The sequence below is a fragment of the Numida meleagris genome, chromosome Z (assembly GCF_002078875.1).
Source record: "Numida meleagris isolate 19003 breed g44 Domestic line chromosome Z, NumMel1.0, whole genome shotgun sequence".
NCBI classification, from domain to species: Eukaryota; Metazoa; Chordata; class Aves; order Galliformes; family Numididae; genus Numida; species Numida meleagris.
In genome coordinates, this window is record NC_034438.1 from 65,497,067 (window position 1) to 65,517,026 (window position 19,960).

At 46.0% G+C, this 19,960-nt stretch overlaps 1 protein-coding gene across 32 annotated transcripts in view; it reads right to left on the reverse strand.

Moving 5' to 3' along the window:
* KIAA1958 (KIAA1958 ortholog) overlaps window positions 1-17,877 on the reverse strand; it is a 76,423-nt gene extending 58,546 nt beyond the window's left edge. For 7 of the 32 annotated variants that reach the window (XR_002433105.1, XR_002433104.1, XM_021379350.1 and 4 more), the window contains exons 1-2: window positions 17,521-17,877; window positions 5,013-5,170 (exon numbers count right to left, since the gene is read on the reverse strand). The gene's annotated coding sequence lies outside the window, so the exon portion shown is untranslated. The other 25 variants (XM_021379360.1, XM_021379357.1, XM_021379352.1 and 22 more) reach the window with 18 other exon arrangements.

Genomic DNA, 19,960 nt, shown 5'->3' on the forward strand with positions numbered 1-19,960 from the left:
GGCTGGGAAGAATACAATCCAACATATCCATGTGGTCCAGCACAAGTGCCAGGGGCTGCATGGTAGAAGAGCAACATGGTGTCTACTTGGCATGCACCTGGTAAACAGTGTGATCCCCTGATGTCCCCCTCTTGGGGACATCTCTAGGTCCTTCTAACAAAGAGGAAGGTGGGACCATTCATGCATACAAGAGATCAGCCATCACTTCTGCCTAGCACTCATACAAATGCTCCCCCGCCATCAGCACCAGCTTCTCTATGTTCCTCCATGTGGCCAGCAGACCTCGTCTACCAAGGGGCAACACAGGCTTGCAAGATGTTCTCATCTACTAATTGTAGGAAAAAAACAGGATGGCACATGGACAGCAACATCATCAAAAAAGTCATTTGTGAGAGCACATGCCCCCTGGGGAGTAATTAGCACATTTTGATGAGATTTCCTGTCCTTAGCTTGTCACTTCATAAAGCTCACCTGCAACAGGAGACGGAATTGAGTGGCTCTGCTCCCCTTTAGGCATCCTTTATATCACTGCTCTCAGACCAGTTCAGAACTTAAGGTACGGTTGTCATTTTGGCTTGGAGGTGTGGCCACCTTTGTTATAAACAGGTTTCATTCCAAATTGCACCAAGATTGCACTACAGTTGACTCCAACCCTGCAATCATTAAAGCAAGCAAAACACTCAAGGATGTCAGAGGAAATTTAATCTTACTATCTTCCAGACTGGAACAAATGGACTATTGGATACTTCTGAAACAGATACGAAGAAAAATAAATCCTCAGAAGGCATTTTACAAGGCTTGTGTTTAGGATAGCTGTGCAACATCAGAATAAATCTGCCAAAGACAAAAAGGGAAGAAATTAAAAACTCTCAGCTGCACGCTTTTAAAAGATGATAGATGTTGAAAGGGCAGTCAGAAGATTTCTCTGCAGCACAGCTGTGCAAGTTCAACATGTCATAGCACTGCGCTTGGAAACTAGCCATTAAATAAAAATTACACACAAGCAAGGATTCTGGTTGTTCACGTCTGGAGTCTAGTCCAATGAATGGAGTAAGAAGAGGGGGATAAAATAGCAACACCTAGTACAAATTCATCATTCAACAGGCAGTGCTCATTCTGTGCCAGAAAGTAGAGGTTACACTTGAGCCAAGCCTTTGAAGACACAAGAAACACAGAAGCCTTCTCACTGCCATCCGGTGCATGGAGATGGGTCAGACCACAGGCAAGGGCTGAGGGAGGCAGACAGGTGTTCGTCGCAGGAACATTGCAGATGTGAGCAGCAGCCAGAGCTGGGCAGCTGCCTGTGCTGGGCTCAGGGGAGCTGCATCACTTGGGAATCCCTGTTGTGGCATCATTCTGTACGGGTATTTCTCAGTTTCATGATTTAATAAACATCGGTAGTACACAATGTCTCCTACATCAGCAATTAACATTAAGAAAAAAATGACTTTGGAAATGAATGTCAGCAAAAAGCTCCAAAAAACAAAACCCAGAAATATTTTAATCAAATCTCCAAGAAGAACACAAGTGGCAATGTTATCAGGGGACTGAACTGCTGAGTGAGGGAGAACAATAAGGTCACCAGCCTCTGTTCTAACTCTGTCCTAAGTGCTTTCACAGAACGTTAAAGAACAATTTTAATAATTACTATTGGGAAGTCTGATCTTCATCCAAATCTCAAACTCACATAAAACACTTGCCAGTTTCAGAAAGGCTTATGTGTGCCCATAACTTTCCGAATGCTTCCTTGGCACATCTGGCTGTCTCAGAAGCACCAGTGTCCTGCTGTTAAGCGTAAAGGCACAGAGAAGCAAGTGAGATGCCAGCGTCAGCACAGAGGGACTGGTGGAAGCTGAGGTAAAGGTTTCATGCCTGCCTTAACTCCATCAGCTCCATCCAGCCCCTGCACCCCCATGGCACACGCTGCACAGCCAAGGGAGACTTCCAGTTGACCAAAGTCACATACCAGATGCTAAGTGATGCACAGTGAACATGCTCACTTGATTTTTCTTGTACATCCTCACTCCTCACACCATGCAAACCTCAGTGCTCCCTGAGAACACAGGCAAGACGTACGTCACTCGTGCCACAGTCTGCACAGTCTCGAAATAAGGCATATTTTGTTCAGGGTGCCAGAGCCACACAGCACAGTGGGAGAAGCAGGGAGCTCTCTTGGTGAGCACTGCATGCATAGATGCCTGTAAGACAAAACTCACAATGCCTGCAGAATTTCTCAAACTAGCCTTACCAAAGGATAATCAAAGATTACCCTTTATGGCAGTTTTGAGACAACTTTCTTTGTTAACTCTGAAGCTGGAAACCAGACAGGCCATGGGTTTCATATACAGCAGCAAAAGTTCCTAAAAAACTGCTCTTCCCAGCAGGCTTTAACCTCCCACTCCCAGCTCACTCAGCCCAAGGATGCACCACCGAGACCTTTACGAACACAAAACGGACCAGAACAAAACATAATTTTGTCAGAACAAACATTCTGTCTTGCCCCAGGGCACTGTCTGCCTATCCCAGTTACCACGTGCTCCCCTACCCTAACTACCAAAGGCATTCCATGAGGAAGAGGGAAAAAAACTTGTTTCTGTCAGCAAATCACAGATGTACTGCTTTCAACAGGCAAGCTAGGTAGCTCACACACTGCAGGAGCAGTGGAGCACAGGAGGTCCACGTGTGCCGCACACTGCCAGCTGCGTTTCCTGAAAGCCATCAGACAGTGCTGGAGAGCTCTTCCATTGCCAGCACTTACTTTTTTTTCCCTTCTGGTTGCATTGTCCCAATCTTCTCAAAGACTCCTTCAATCAGTGACTAAGGTATCATTCCCTAGAACTCACTGACGAATATTTTCCCCTACTAACACCAGAACAACCTACTGCTTTCCCCCTTTCCTTGGGGAAGGATATTTCTGTCTCATCTCTACCACGCTTCCAGGCCTTGGAAATGAGAAACCCAGGAAAGCAACCTACAGGAGTTGGTTACTGCTAAATCATCAGGACAGCTCACATGGTTAGGAAAACTGCCCATGAAACACAGGTCTAGTCCATGCATTGATCCTTGGGGAAAGTGGTCTGCCCAGCCATAAACCATTCCAAGCTCCTGGGCAAACACAAGCAGGACTGTACAGCTCTAGATCAATGCAGTAACATTTTTCTTCCATCCTCTGGAGCTCATCCTTTTGCAGGTAGGAAGGAAATCACTGCAGCTGTCAGCACTCTTTGGCAGAGCAAGGTAATCCAAGTTCACCACCCTGAAGCTACTTCTCACCTTTGAGAGCAGTCAGGTGCTCAGCTGTTTCTGGCTGCATATGGGGCAGAAATTAACTCAGCTAGAAGACATTCTTTAGCCCCTCTCTGACTCAGCTTCTCTTTCTGTAAAAAGGGTGTCATGCCTCCACAGGGTGTAGGGCAGACTTTCATCCCCTTCATAGTATATATTCTGGTACTGAACTACCCCCAGGAGTCTTCCTACAAATTGCTACTCTCAAAGAGCAGGAATACTGGTTTCTTACAGGAATTGATTATAATCACTGCTTTTCACTTCCTTGATATAAAATATAGGCCCATTGCTGCCAACTGCCAACACAAATCTTGATTTTTAACGGCAAAACTACAGCATTGCCAAAGAATATTACCCAGAAAAACACTAACAAAGTCATTGTTTACAAAGTGAAAGCTGTTCCAAGGCAACTCTTGTATGGAAAGTTCAGACAGCACCATCACCATCCTGCCCTCTGCACATGCAGACACAGTATCTGATAGCAAGCAGATGGTGGTAGTATCAGGTGTATGCTGTACACTTATATCTGATACAATAAATAATACACAACTAATGCAAAATATCAGTTTCATTCTGCTCCTAGTTACTCGAGACTGCACTGAATGCATTAACTTATCTCTAGCTAAATGCAGCACATTTGCCCAAACCCATCACTGAAGACTGAATTAAATTTCCTTGGCAGTAATATTATTACATATGCAGCATGTTTATCTAGTGCTGTCTTTTCTATTTTATATCTTAAGTGTCTTGAAAATGTAAAAGCAATTCAATTTGACGCCTACTCAAATAATTTCTACTAGACAATCTAATGGGTCAAACCACGTGAAAAATGGTAATGCCATTTTCTTTTGTCAGTCCCCTGAAACCAGCGAAAAAAACCACAATACCCCAAAACCAAACAATCATAGTTTCTCAAACAGCATTCCATAACAGCAGAAATTTTACTCTGACATTCTTCTGAATTCTACATAGTGTAATTATTAATATAGTGAAAATGATACACTTCTATTATTTTTGAAAAATTATCTTGCACAAGCAGAGAATGATTAAGCATTAAGTAGCACAGCACTTAATGTAACCAGATAGGATTACACTTGCACAACAATCACGAGGAAAAACTGCTAGCCTCTGAAGGCTGAGAGACATTCAGAACAGTCAGTAAGTAGAGAGGAAAGGTGACTCAAGCATATAAAAATGACCCATATGACTTAATTTACTTGATCTTTGGTAGAGGTTCAACAAGGTACCAAGTATCATATGGCATAGGTACTAATTGACAAGAGGCAGCATACAATGGGAACCACAGACCCTCTCACTCTGGGAGAAGGACCCTGTTGAGCAGAGGACTTCGGCACTAGCTGTGGGAGCCTGGATCCAACTTTCCCATTTGCTGGTCAGCTGGGAAGGGGCCTTCACACCACAAAGAGCGGCAGACCTCCACTTAACCTGGTCGCAAAAGCACTTTTACTGGGACATCAGCCAGGACAAAAAGCCAGCAGGAGACTGTAGGAAATTCTCACTGCAACTCAGCAAAACAGAAAACCCACTCAAAACCTGGAGAAACAGCAAGTTCCATCTACACAAAAGTCCAGTCTCTCCACACAGCCAGGACTTCTCCATCTATTTCCCTTCCCAAGGATACCAAAGACTGCACTAACTTTACAGGAAATCTTTACTGCCCTGTCAAGGGATCCTGGCTGGTCCTTGAAGCCATCCTACTGACTCACCAAGGTGGTTCCAAACCTTGACAGTAAGGGCTGGGACAAAACTGTGTTTGAGCAAAGTGACCAGTTCCCTCCTTCACAGTGGACACTCAAGAGCCGTACACAGATGTTCTATCATCTCCTCACCAAGGGCCACAACGCAGTCTCTCTCGACGAACGACCTGGGAAGGAAAAGCAATTTGCACTGGTCATAACAATGTCTTCTGAAGAGCTAGCATTTCTCAATAAAAAACAAGTAAAAAAGAAAAAAAAAATACTGGCAACTCCCTTGGAACATGCCCATGGCCCTTAGTAGGGGGAGAGGGGCATCAGATGAAAGGGATATATAAAAAGAAACACATAGCACAACATTACAGATCTACCTCCAGCTGTACCAGCAGGAACAAGAAAACCTGGCTTGTAGCACTGCAGAGTGTTGGCAAATGGTGAAATTCACAGGTAGAGGCAGCCAAGGAATGACATCAACCAGCTGATGTCTTTACTCAGATTTTCTGCTTTTTAATTGCACTAGCACAGTAGTGTTTCATCAATACTAATAAAGTAAAACACAGAGCGATTTGCTCAGTTCTGATCTCCTTGATTAGCATGTTCCTCATGCCTAGTGTGAACTCACAGCCATGGGCAGAGCACTGACATCAGTGTATGGCCACGAGGGGAACTGCTGCAATGAAGGAAATCACCTCTCTGAAGGAGCAGGAACAATTTCTACTCCAGAAGAAACGTGCATCACTGAGCCCAAAGGGCAAGTCCTGAGATTTTCAAATGTACATAAACACACAAGATTCGTTCCAGTTTGTGTCATAAAGCCTACTGAAGTGGTTCCAGGCTTTTACTTCCCCCATCTTAATCTTCACAGGATTATCACAGGTAGATATTTCTGCACCAGCTAAATGGTCTGTAAACTAAGCTAATCAAACATAGTGGAGCAGTTTAATCAGTATCTAGGAGGTCAGTAAAGGCAAAGATAGTTTTGGAGATGCCTGACTGAAAAGAGGTCACCTACCTTTACAGGGCTAACGATCCAATGGGAATGTTAACAGCAACAAAAAAAAGAAAAAAAAAAAGAAAAAAAGAAAAGCAGCAATGGTTAATAGTGCGTATCTTCACTATATGGCTCTGAATTGCTATTTCTCCTTGACTCCTAGCTAGACCTAAACAAATTTTAACCATCTTTATGAGACTGTACAAACGCAAAGAGCAAACACAGTGCATTAAAGCAGATGCAGCATATTAAAGAGAGCTCAATTAAAGTGCAGAATGTTTCTTGTAAATAAAAGGTTATGTGAATAACCACCCTTGATATAAATTGCCTGATGTTCTATCCCAGTAGAGCTCCACTATCCTGTGGAACTGTTCCAAAACAGGCCTTATCTGTGAGGCTTGGTATAGCACATTTTCATTTTCATGCAAGTCAAAAGAAACTGTAAATCTAAATCTACAAATTTTTTACTTTCCTCTCTGTCAGACTTTTTTCTTTGTACACGTGAATGCATTACCAAGAAGAGTTGCTGTACATTTCCATTCCAAGATCAGTTGCAGTAATTTAGAATAGATTATCTAACCATCCAGAAAAAAAAAAAAAAACACCAAAAAAACTAGGTGAAAAGAAAACATATTCACAGACAATTTGGGAAAAATATAGGAAAAAATTCACTGATTAATCACTGACTAAAATCTGCAAGTATTAATTGACTAATGTTTCCTTTTCTGGGAGGATCACTTGACTGTGTTTTGCTGGATTGCACTATAACATCCAATATTCTATACAGCTGAGCCTTCACAGCATTTGTGATAAGCAAGTAAATACGACTAGGCGAAGACAGAAGAAAAAAATTACATGCTGTGGATTTAAACATATGTATATATATTGCAGATAAAATTTTCTGCCTTTCTTCACTTGTCCCTACAATAAATACTTTTTTTTTTCCCCAAGAATCAAGACAGATGGCTAAAAATCTAGATATCTGGCTCAGTTCTTCCCAGCCAAAATGCCTTTATCAGTGACCAGTATTTCACTCGGGCCCAACTGCCTGTTCAGCAGCGCTCAGCACCGTGCCTGATCCGCAGGCTGACACCATGCACCAGGTCAGACTCGGAGGCTGGAGTCCTGCATCACTTGCTTAATGCATTACACTCTCCAGTGAAAATGCACCACTTACAGCTTTCTTAGCTCACACTCTCCTATGAAGTTCTTTATGCATGGTTTTTAGCATGCTTTGATCTAGAGGGCATGAGCTTTAAATGCGCAGGGAAAATCCACACCTAAGTGTAACCTGAAATCCACAAGATTTGGAAATTATCAAGCTGCTGGGGATTTAACATGTTCACAAATTCTTTTTAAAGACAATGTTACTTTTTAGCTGGTTTGGCTCCGCAGGAGTTATCCGTATTTTTGGAAATCAGAGAGAGAGATGTTTAACTTGAATGGCTGGTGTGTGAATCAGATTCAGCTTTCAAGGGCATGAGTCAGGATTCAGCGGTGCCGGAGGATTAACTGGAAATGATAACTGTTAATTTTCACATCTTCTACAGTTAGGAGGAAGCAGGGCAGGAGCAAAAAGGTACACGTACACAGTATATTTGTAGCACAGAATGACTGCTTTTTGGGGACACCTTACCGAAAGGGCAGGGCTGCAGGAGCTCCCAAGCTCAGTGAGGCTGCTCACACTCAGCCAGGGCTGGCACGCCAGCAAGGAGTGAGGAAGCACAGCAAGCTGCAGACCACTGCCTGTGGCTGGTGAAGGAACCTGGAGATTTGGAACCACACCAACAGGGTAATCTGGCATGAGATTTGGGCAAGAACAAAACATTCCTTGGAATGAGATATGCAGGATGATACTCTTATCAAGTGTACTAAAATTGCTAGGATTCATACATCTGGCACAGTCTGTGCCAAGCACTTTACAGAACAGTTTCAATTGTAGTTTACTGTTTGCACAATAAATGTTTGCCTCTTGGGTTTAAAATATGTAACACTGAGTCAGTGAGTAAGAGCTAAGTTTGGTTTTATAACTGCAGATAAGAAAGTTAATCATGTTTTAACTAAAAATGAAAAAAAAAATAACCATGATTTTTCCCCCTAACAGAGCTAGAAAAAGACAGCATGAAATTTAAATTTCAGACAGGAAATATTCACTTTCCTAGTTAAATGTGGAGAAAAAAAAGAAGACTCCGTAAAAAGCTTGCAGTTACTTGTAAGATCTGGGCAAATCTTTAACCTCACAGTGTACAGTGACATGATCTGGTGTGACTATGGACTGCTGTAGGGTGACAGTTTACATGATGGAGAATAGAAAATCCTGCATGAGTACACCAGAGTCACCCAAGCAAAATGGCTCAGCAGCAAGGATCAAAATATCACAGATTAAACAGAAAACAAAAATGTCAGCTTCTACATGTTGAGAATTGTTCATTAATTTTGTTCCATCCTGCAATATTTTGCAAATTCTAAGCTACGACATTTGGAGTGTTACCAGCTAAAATATGCTGGCTCCTTATGGCGTGTTGCAACCAATTTTGCAAACTATCACAGGGCAATGAGAGTTTTCCACACAGCTACAGGAGAACAGTTTGCAGAGAACATGAGTATGTCCTCTCCTCTCTGTACTTAGACCGCAGGGACACCATAAGCACAGAAATCACAGTATGTGGCTACAGGATTATGGAAAAAGTCAAGAAAACACTGCAACACCAAGTGTGTGCCTCAGGCACGGCTCTCCCTTGTGGAAACTTTCATGCTGGAAATTCCCTGCACACAGCAACAAGCAAGCACACAATCGCAGCACAGATGAAGCATATGCACATGCTGCTTAAAACACAATGTCTGCGCATGACAGGCACTTGGAACTTCAGATGCAGCTTCAGTGCTTAAGGGGTCTTGTAGGAAAGATGGTGAGAGACTTTGCACCAAGGCCTGTAGGTATAGGACAAGGAGGAATGGTTTTAAATCAAAAGAGGGTAGATTTAGGTTAGATATTAGGAAGAAATTCTGCAGTATGAGAGTGGTGAGGCACCAGAACATGTTGGCCAGGGAAGCTGTGGATACTCAGGGCCAGGCTGGATGGGGCCCTGGACAACCTGACCAGCATTTGTTGGTTTCTTTCTTTCTTTCCTTCTTTTTTTTTTTTTTATGATTGCTACCCAGCCTGTCATTTCAGCATTCGTCCTATCCTACCACTGAGCAGAAGCCTGCATTGTAAACCTCGCACCTATCATTTTCAGCCCAGATCTCCAGCCTGCTGAGATGGTTTTGAAACGCGATGCTTTATTCCCATGCCTTCTGTCCTCATGTTACCTGCAGAGGCTGTACTGAGACTCACTGCTCCTTCCACCATGGCATTCCGGAAGGCACTGAGCAGGACCAGCAGCAGGACCAAGCCCAGCGGAACTGCCACTTGCCCACCCCATATGTCAGTCACCTTCCTGTGGGGCTTTTCCCTGTTACTTCATCAGACTATAGAATAGAATGGAATAGAATAGAGTATGCATAATGGTAATATCAACTATAATATATAAAGTTAGTATGATATATTCTGATAAAGACTATAATAATACATGTAATATATAAAAGATCCTATTGTATTTTTAGTGTATAGTATCTAAACATATGTATACATTAGATATTATTTTTAATATATATATTTATATTTTTATATTATGTGTGTATGTATGTATATAAAAATAAATACAAAATAAAGCAGCAGTTGCTTTGGGTCACTAATGGGCAAACTGTCATATGATTGCCCAAAACAGCCTGTAGCCCTCCCAGCCCTTGACCATGTGGAAATCTCCACCTGCAGAACAGCTAGGTTCGTTAGGAGTGTATTAGAAACTTTGCTGTTGGTTGGGTGATAGGGCTGCATAAGCATTTGGCAGCAGTAGCCACAACAACAGACCCCAACAACAGACTGCAGCTTCCTTGTTCACAGACATCTCCACACAGGGGAAACACTGCTTTGAAATGCTACTGCCTCCAACACTACAGATGACAGTCATCGAGCAGGCAAAAGAGTGAATTTCAACACAAACTACTACATCATCAATGATTTTTCTTTCCTCTGGCCTTAAGCCATGGAAGGATTGACACCCAAAGTCCCAAAGTTGTAATTAATAAATGCAGTTGCCACTGGCTTTCCCCACATTTTGAATAAACCTGCTACAGAAGACAGCTCCATCAGGGCTACTTTCCTGCACATTTCTGCCATTACGATGTTGCTGTTGATAGGTGGAAGGACAAAATAGTAACACTTTCAAACTACAGCACAAGAGAAGAAAACTACTTCTCATCCATTCAGTTGCCAAAGCTGAGCAATGTGTGGGTTTGGATGTCTGCCCACTGCAACACATCAATGCTCCTTTTTTTTTTTTTTTGCTGTGTTGTCCACACTGACCAAAGACACTCACTTTGCAGAGCATCACAGAAGAGAATAGTAGGACAGACTACACGAAAAGGTTGATGAAATAAACAAAGCTGTACAGAAAAGGGGAGAGGCACTGCTTCTCCCCCACATTCCTTATCTTTTCCAGTTATATACAGTATTATTTATAAATTGTGTATGGAAGATATTTTGACTGTCTTTAGAAAATAATGACTTTGAACTCCAGCAGAGGAAATAAAAGCTTGCAGGTCACAGTACCCACTCTCTGAATACCACAAACCTAACACTGTGATTCCATACTCACAGGAAAACTTTTGTTCCTGTAGCTTTTCACAGGCCTAAAGCCCTAGATCCAGTAGGGTTCATGTGATGTTTCTCAGCTAACACCCGTCAAGTGAATGGATGATGGCAGCCCCTGCCTTTTGCTGGACAATAAATAGGAAAAGAGAATGGAGTAACATGAAGGAACACTCCAGCAACACAACAACTGTGATGAAGACCAGACCTGGGCAACACCTGTAACGGAAAATGAGAGATGAGGCAGAACAACCGAGCTGCTCGCACTCACTGCACTGAAGGCATCCTTCCCTCCCGTCCCCACCTGGACTGCTGGCATTGGGCCTGCCACAGGCCCAAGCCTGGCACGTAGTTCAGGGCTTGGCGTGGCCGCACCACAGCCACGGGCTGATGTCCCGTCAGGGCACACACCATGCTCGTTGCCTAGGAAACATGCAGTGGTTCCTGCCTGGCGAGAGGATTTGCCAGTCCTGCCCATAAATAAAGTCCATAAATCAGCAGATCAGAGCCAAGGTCAAGGAGCTGAAGAGGAATCAACCATGCTTCATGGGGCTGCCACATAAAGAGCAGCACTGTTGGAGTCTTTCAAGTTCCTCTCAGCTAAGAGGCTGATCCATCAACAAAACAATTGACCTAAACTAACATTCCTTTCACAGTATTTTTCACAGAGAAGGAACACAAAAAAACGACTTAAATAGCCACCATGCCAAGCCAGTAACCTTCCCGTTTCCCTGTGCCACAGGAATGAGCACAGCCATGGCCTTGGAAAGCAGAGCCATGGGCCCAGCTAGTGGCACCATCAAACCTATCAGCATCACGTCAGCAGAGTTATACCGCACTGCTGATGGAGGTGTTCAGCTGTAGGAAGAGTCCTGCTGTAGTACACTGACCACCACGGCATGGGTACACTGGCACTGGAACAGAGGGTGATAAGACGAGCAGAGGCCAGTGAGGCCCTGGCACAGCTGCCCAGGGAAGCTGTGGGTGCCCCATCCCTGGAGGTGCTCCAGGCCAGGTTGTACGTGGCCCTGTTCTGACCTGACCTGCTGGGTGGTAGTGCTCCCATGGCAGGAGATCGGGGCTGGAAGGGCTTTGACATCCCTTCCAACCTAAGTTATTCTGTGATTCTATCAATAGTTAGCTCCCCAAAGTATCTTTCTAACAGTTTCTATCTCTTCACTGCTTGTCTGGGTGCACTGCCAGGCTGGTTTGTCAGCTTTTCTCAAACCTATTTTGGAGTGCTGACAGACTTCAGCAGAAGGCTGGAAAGTGGCTTTTTGCTACAGGCTGAGAGGAACAAAGGTGAGTGGGTACCCCGTGATTAGGTTAACTGCAGCACCATGCAGATACAGCCCCATGTTTGGTTTGAAGAAAAAAAAAGTTGAGAGAAAGACACCTTGTTGTTGGCCTGAAAAGTCGCCATCAAGACTGGATGGCAGGGATGTAATCAACTGATTTGCTGCAGTTCTGACTGCTGCTAGCAAGTATGTGGACGGCTCAGTTCCATCTCTCTTCCAAAGCCATCACTGTCCCCAGCAGCTCAGAAGTGAGCTGGCATTAGCACTGCTGCACTGCTCACTGAGACCACGTTTCGGAGTAGGGCAGTGGGGCAACAGCACAGCAGGCAGGCAAACTTCACAGATCAACAATTCCAGTACTCAACGTTGGGTGCGTACAGGGGACTTCATTTTTAGCCAGTGCATTGTTTTGCTTCTCTGCGAGATCGTCCTCATTCCCTTGGAGGAAGCAGCCTGGCTGTGTGTTGAGTGTTGCCTGTAGCCAGCTGCATTCGGGGTATTTATAACCATTAACGTCGTGGATGGGAGGTGAGTTTGAACGCATGTGTCACACTTACTCCCTTGCAGGGGAGCACTACTGTCTGACAGCCGAACTGAGCCGCAGAAGGCCCGGACGATTCCCCCCCGTGCCAAACCTCCCAGCCCTGTCCCGCAGCGCTCTGCCCTCGCTGCCTGCTGACAGCCCAACTTCGCGAGGCCCCCTCCGAGTGTTCCCTGCTCCCCGCGGGCTGGGTCCCCCCGCTGCCAGATCCCGTCTCCCCCCGGGGCAGGGAGGGCTGAGCGCCTTTTTTGTCGTTCCGCACGGGGGGGGCCGGAAGGGCCGCCCCTCCTCTCGCAGCCCCGGCCCCCCGCGATGCCCCCACCCGCGGCGTGGAGCCGTCCCCCCGCCCAAGCACAAAGGCCGGGAGGGTGGGCAGCAGCCGGCGGGGAGCCCCACACCGCGCACAAAGCTGGGGGGGAGGCGGGCGGCCCGCACCCGCCGGGGCACACGCACACGGGTGGGTCCCCTACCTGCAGGTGCCTGTCCGCGGGAGCGCGGGGCAGCGCGATGCCGCCCGTATCGCATGGGGGGAGCGGAGATGGTGCCGGGAGTGCTCCGGTCCCTCCTCCTCTCCCCTCCTCCTCCTCCTCCTCCTCCTCCTCCTCCTTCTCCTCCTCCTCCCGTGCGTGTCCGTGTCCCTGCGCGCTGCCCGGCGCGGCGGCACTACCGCCGGAGGAGGCAGGGACGGGCTGCGGCGGCTGTCAGCTACCGGAAACCGGGGCCGGGTCGCACACACCACAGGAAGTGTGCAATTGCACACTCGCACACGCCGGCCGGGCACGGGGCGGGGGGTTGGAGCTCGGCACCCGCACCCCGCGGAGCCCGGTGCGGGGCCCCTGGGGCGGGGGGAGGAGGAGGAGAAGGAGGATGGAGGAGGAAGATGAGGATGGAGGAGGAGGAGGATGGAGGAGAAAGATGGGGATCGAGGACTAGGACGAAGATGAGGATGGAGGAGGAGGAGGAAGATGAAGGAGAAAGATGAGGATGGAGGATGAGGATGGGGGAGGAAGATGAGGATGGAGGACTAGGAGGAGGGTGGAGGTGGGGGTGCTCAGGAGCCAGAGTTAATTGGATGGGTAAGGAGGTGGAAGGCTGCCCACAGGACAGCGAGGCTGGAAGATGAGGAAGCAAAATGGCCCCGGGGGATGGCGCTGGGCACGCATCCATCTTCATCAAGGATGTACACGAAGCCAGGACTGTGCCACCAGCACTAACGGCACAAAATAGCTGTCCTCGTTATACTGATGAAGGTGTGTTGACATGCACCAGCTGAGTTACACCAAGGAGCCATGCCCACATAACTGCTGCTCAGTTATTTTATGCAGATACAGAGATACTCAACTTACTTCTTGCTTTTTTTTCTGGCATGAGATATCAGGTACAACAATGCGCATTTGTTAATTTCATGTGGGCCAAATTTGCACACACATGCATGTATATGCCGCCTATGTCTGCATACAGCATGATAAAAAAGCAGTCATACACAAATGCAATTTATCTGTCATAAAAACTGTAACTTTTAATTTCTTCATTTGCAACTAGAAATGTCAACGGCAACATTACTCACATGAGGATATTTTTGCAATTAATTATGGGAGGGCACACCATGCGCTTGCAGTCTTATCTCTGAGTGTTGGTTTCTGCTACAATAAAGCAAGATGTGTGCCAAAGCAAACTCTGTCTCCTACACTAGGTTTTTTCCCCCTCCTTGTTGCGTCACTGTAGAAGGAGACAGACCTGGCTGCTGCTGGCAGAATACCAGCAGCCTGCTCCATGCCCCAGAGGTTCCCTTTCCTCCTCTCATATGCCAGCATTGCAAAACTTGAATGGGCTAACACATGCTACAATGGCAACAGTGCTTACACAAGATTATAATGGAGATGATCTGGAAATGTATAAATGCCAAAAGCAGTGCTCTCTCCAGGTCTGCCTGTGATGCAGCAGGGGCATTTGAGAGCAGCATAAACCTAATCAGGGGAAGACTGTCATTCCTTCTGCTCTTGTTATTTTCAGTAAGATGCCATCACATTCCTCCGACACAGCCGGGATCTCAAATACTTTGAAACTGAAGGTTATGCATTAAAATGCATTTTATCTTCCTAAAATGAGGCGCACTACGTAGTCAGGCAACAAATGGGACTTGCTCTTTGTTGGTGGTCTTCCACCTTTTCATTCACTCCCTTTCTGCAGCTGAGGAGCAGACTCTGTTGGCAATGACATTAATGTGTACTCCTGCTGAACTGTACATGAGTTTACCTTCTGCAGTGATTTTGCAGGTAACTCAGAAGCAGTCCATGAGGCACATTTCCTGTCTTGCTTCTGATCTCTCCTTCCCTTCTCCAGTCTCCTTTCCATTTTTTCTTTCCTCTTCTCTCACATTTTTTCTGGCAGCAGGACAAAATAGCCTCAAAACTTGCCTTACCATCTTTTACCTGCTTCCCTCCTACTCCTTCTTCACTTGTTCGTTGTTAGGAGTAGCCCCAGGTCAATGTCATGTCTGCACTCATTAAATAAAAAGAGGATTTGAAAATCCTGCTCAAATCTCGGATGCTGTTCCTTGGCTAATGTGCCCTATTATCATCACAGTGTTGTACACAGGGCTGTAATTGCATCAGAGGTTTCTGGTTCATATCACATGTGCTGCTGACGAGCTCTGTTAGCCTAATAATGTCACCAGCACTTCAGCACGGAATTACAATTTTAGACGAACAAGTTTTTAGTTCGCTGCCTGTATTAGCAACTGGAAGCACAGCAAGAAGCAGTGCTCTTTTGAGAGCAGATCTCTCCCCAGGATGGCAAGCTGCTGGGTTGTGCTGGTGTCTTCCAGGTGGGTTGGTCACTTCTTCTTGTATTCTTTGCTGTGCGCATAATACTTTGAGGGTGAGCTCTGTCAGCACAAACACTTATTCCAGCCCTGTGCCAGGCACCTCAAAGTAGATGGTCTGCATGTTCAGATGGGACATCAGTGTCCTGTCTCTAATTTGATGGGCTGAGGAATGTTATCTTTGCATCCCAGACTTAAAATAGACTTTATTCTACAACATTAGACAACTCATTTTCTGTTTACCCATCTGCTGTAACCAGTCTCAGCCCTCGCCAGGCTGATGAGGAATTTGCTCGCTCCAGGCCTCAGTGCTGGGAACACAACATCTTGTGGCGCTCAGTGCCAGCTTACACTCTACAGAACTGCTTAGCAGCCTGCCAGGCTGCATGCTGTCCCATCAACATCAATGAAACAAGGACAAAAACAATGGGCAAAGGCAAAAGTCTCCCAATCCCACAAGAATGAAGTCTTCCCCACAGGAAGACTGGCTGAACCAGTAGGCTGCCAAATGGAATGTATGAGTTGCCAAACAGGAGGTAAATGGATCTCTGGCCTCCTGTTTGGAAACACTTGCCCATCTGCCTGAAGAAATGTCTGAAGGTTGTAGCATCCCTCAGTCATGGATTATAGCACAGGTACCACGACCATGCAGAAAACACATGGCACCCAGTGACTGAATGGCTTAATTAGGAATTTGCCAGATTCCCTAGCACCCCTCCAGTACTGTACTATTTATTGTGACCACAGATGTGGCTGGGCCTGCACAATGAATGCACTTGACTTGCATAATAAATGCACTTCTATGACTTGCATGCACTCAGCTGCCAAGGGTGTTGCAACGAGTCCCAACCAGCAGTACAAAGGCTGGCTGGTGCCACCAGCTAACAGCACCACTTGTTGAAAAAAGCAGCCCCCAGAGATAGCAGTGTGAGTTAAAACAAAAAAAATCTTCCTTTTTAGACATTGTTTGTGTGATCCAGCATGATTTGATGCCATCTGTCAGCTGGAGCTCAGAAAGTGTAACACCTGGATGGTGACAGAAAGTCCCCACAGAGCAGGCTGGCTTCAGCCATTGTGAGGGCCTTGTGTCTCATTATGCCCCACTGTGAGAGCAGCTCATTTCAGGTATCCTTCCAAAAAGCAGGCAGACAGCTGAATCCTCATGGGAATGGCCTCCAGCTTAACCAAACATACAAGCACAGAAATTCCAGGGAGATGGATTCCTACCCCAAAGGTCCATACATCACTCTCAAGTGCTCCTGCAATCCTCTCTTAGAGTACTAGAGAACCATCCAGCCTTTGGTCACTCTCCCCTCTGGATGAAAGTGCTCAGTAGGAACAGATGCCTGCAAACAGTATTAATGGGCTGAACAAGGTGGGATTCTCTGGTGGGAAGTTGGTGCTCTGGAAGGGAAGGGCCTGTGGAGAAGATTCACCTTCCAGACACCCAGCCACAAGCACAAGAATTCCAGAGCAACAAGGTGGATGGCAGTTACTCCATAACAGCAGGAAGAAGAGTGGCTGGGCTTGTAGACAAGCTATGTGGTGAGTGGAAGTGGGGCATTGCAACACTCCAGCAATGCTGAGGGTTACTGAGTAAGGAAGCAAACTCTCTCATGGGTTGAGAGGGCTTCCTATCCCTATGTTTTCAGTAGTGGTGTAGCAGAGCTATGCTGTTGCAGGGAGGATCAGAACAAGAACAATGAACATGGCTGTGAACACTGATGGCACATCTGTGGAGACCATCTGTCCTACGCATTCAGTGAGCAAAGCACAGATTGGGACAGGGAGGCTGTTACTGGGAAGTTATGTGGCAAATGGCTAAACAGAGTGCAGCAGGGACTAAGATGATTGTCTGAGGGGATTTTTTTTTTTTTTTTTTAGGTTTTCGATAGAAAACATTGGGAATTCAGTGTCTGAGAGGTCAATTCATTTACCAGTGCACAGCAAAGCAGCCTTACGATATGATCCGTTTGCTTATGAGCAATCCGTAAAGAGGAAAAGCAACCAGACTGCTTCTCCTTCACACTCACACATGTTCTCTTTATGTAAAGAAAGTTGTTAAAGGGAGAGTTTGTGAAGTATCATATCCATATTCCTGGAACATCTGTAATTAAAGACTAACACAATATTTTATAGCGAAGAATTGCCAGTTAATTTACCCCTCACTTACCTGCCAATCCCAAAGTTACTTGAGTGCACTGCATGTTGCCACACAATTTCTGTCACTTTCAAAGATGCTTTCAGTACTTCACTTTTGAAAGACCATGGTCATTCTTCTCTGCCAGTCTTTCACCGCAGCATCTGGTTGCCTCCTGCTCAACACTGTCCTACATCCCTCCTACACAGGTCAGAAACCAGGGCACAGAGAGCTAAAGGGATCCTCAAGGGTCTAAGGCATCTTCCCTGCTGGAACAGTAATGGAGGACACAAGACCACAAAAAGCCTAATTCAAGCAGAGAAGCTTCAGAGTGCAGGCACCTGCAGTAAGGTTGCTATGGTTTGGTGTTGCAAATACTACCCCACCTGACTGGGGCAGGGCACGCTTGTGCAAGTATTTAAGCAGACGTCTTTCTGGTCCTGTAGGAAACAATAGGCTGAATTAAAAGGAGCGATCAGGCAAGGAGTGCCCTGAGCTTATTTCCTAAATAGAAGGCAGTGTGGGACAATTTGAGGAACAGGAATTCAACTACCTTAATGCAGTGCACTGCTTTTGTCTCCTCCTGGCAATCACTGATTAATGGAAGATTCTTGTCCTCCCCAGACTCCACTGTTGATGACTCACAACACAGCCTATAGCACACGTGTAGGCACTCATGTTTTGTTCTGGGCACCTTCAAGGAATGCGGGGGAATAAGTACTGGGACTTAAGATCACCCAGTGCAAAGTCACTGGATCTGCCAGCACTGCAGTGGTAGCTGTCAGCTTGAAATACCAAAGCAAAAACAAAAACAGAAGTCCTAGTTTCAAGTCAAGAGTTAAGATAAAAGAAGTCTAAGCATGTGTATTGACTAAAAGCAAAATACATAACAGCTTACAGAATTCTACAAAGTCATGGTACTGCCCAAGAAATATAGCCAGTCTTTGGGTCAGCTTTGAAATGTCTTCTTGCTACAGCTGGGTCTGATAACCATCTGACAGAGGTTCCTGTTGTCTTTCTCCTGGCTGAGACCTGTTTGTGGCCAACTTCTCCTCACGTGCACAAAGTCCTTGGAGCCAGCCTGACGCTGCAGGAAACACAGTAGGCAACTCCTGTCATCACAGGCATCAGTGAGGCTACCTCATATTCACACCCAAGCATACTAGAGGAGAATCAACTTCCTTGATGGTCCTTCCTTCGTTAGATTTGTTACTAGGTTGCATTAATAGTTTGTAATCACGAAGAAGAAGACATACGAAAATCAGACCCTGAGGTGCTTTTGAAAATGCCATGCTACAGACACTTGAAATAGCCTTGAGAATACAGACTTTGAGTTTTCGGAGTTGTCACCACACAACTGTTTGTATGAAATTCCTGTGGATTTTAATTTAGAATCACGGGATGTCTTGGGTTGGAAAGGACTGTAAGGGTCATTCATTTCCAACCCCCTGCCATAGGCAGGGTTGCCACCCAGCAGATCAGGCTGCCCAGGGCCGCATCCAACCTGGCCTTGATGCTTCCAGGAATGAGGCATCCACAGCTTCTCTGGGCAGCCTGTGCCAGTGCCTCACCGCCTTCTGACTGAAAAAATTTTCCCCTAATATCTAACCTAACATCTAATCTAAATCTTCTCTCTTTTAGTTTAAAACTGTTCCCCCTTGTCCTGTCACTATCAGACTATGTAAAATATCTGTCTTTCTCCTGATTATAAGCTCTGTTTAAGTACTGGAATGTCACAATGAGGTCTCCCTGCAGCCTTCTGTTCTTCAAGCTAAACAAGCCCAGCTCCCTCAGCCTTTTTTCATAGGAGAGGTGCTCCAGCCCTCTGATTATCTTTGTGACCTTCCTCTGGAGCTAATCCAGCAGCTCCGCATTTCTCTTGTGTTGGAGGCCCCAAACCTGGATGCATTGCTCCAGATGGGGCTTTAGGAGGGCAGAGCAGAGAGGAACAATCTCCTCCCTCTCCCTGCTGCCACCTCTCTGTTGATGCAGCCCAGGATACAGTTTGTCTTCCAGGCTGCAGGTGCACACTACTGGCTCATGTCCAGCTTCTCATCCACCAGAACCTCCAAGTCCTCTGCAGGGCTGCTCACAATGAATTTTTCTTCTGTTCTGTACACTTATCTGAGATTGCTGCAACCCAAGCACAGCACCTTGTACTTGACATTGTTGAACTTCATTCACTTCACAAGGTCCCACTTTTCAAGCTTGACCAGATCCCTTTGGATGGTATTCCTTCTTTCTAGTGTAACTGTTTCACCATTCAGCTTGGTGTCATCAGCAAACTTGCTGAGGGTACGCTCGATCCCACTGTCTATGTAATTGCTAAAGATGTTGAAGAGCACCGGTCCCAAGATGCACCTCTGGGGGACATCACTCATGACCGGCCTCTACCTGGACACAGAGCCACTGACAACAGCGCTCTGGCTATGATCATCCAACCATTTCTTTATCTACCCAATAATCCAGACTT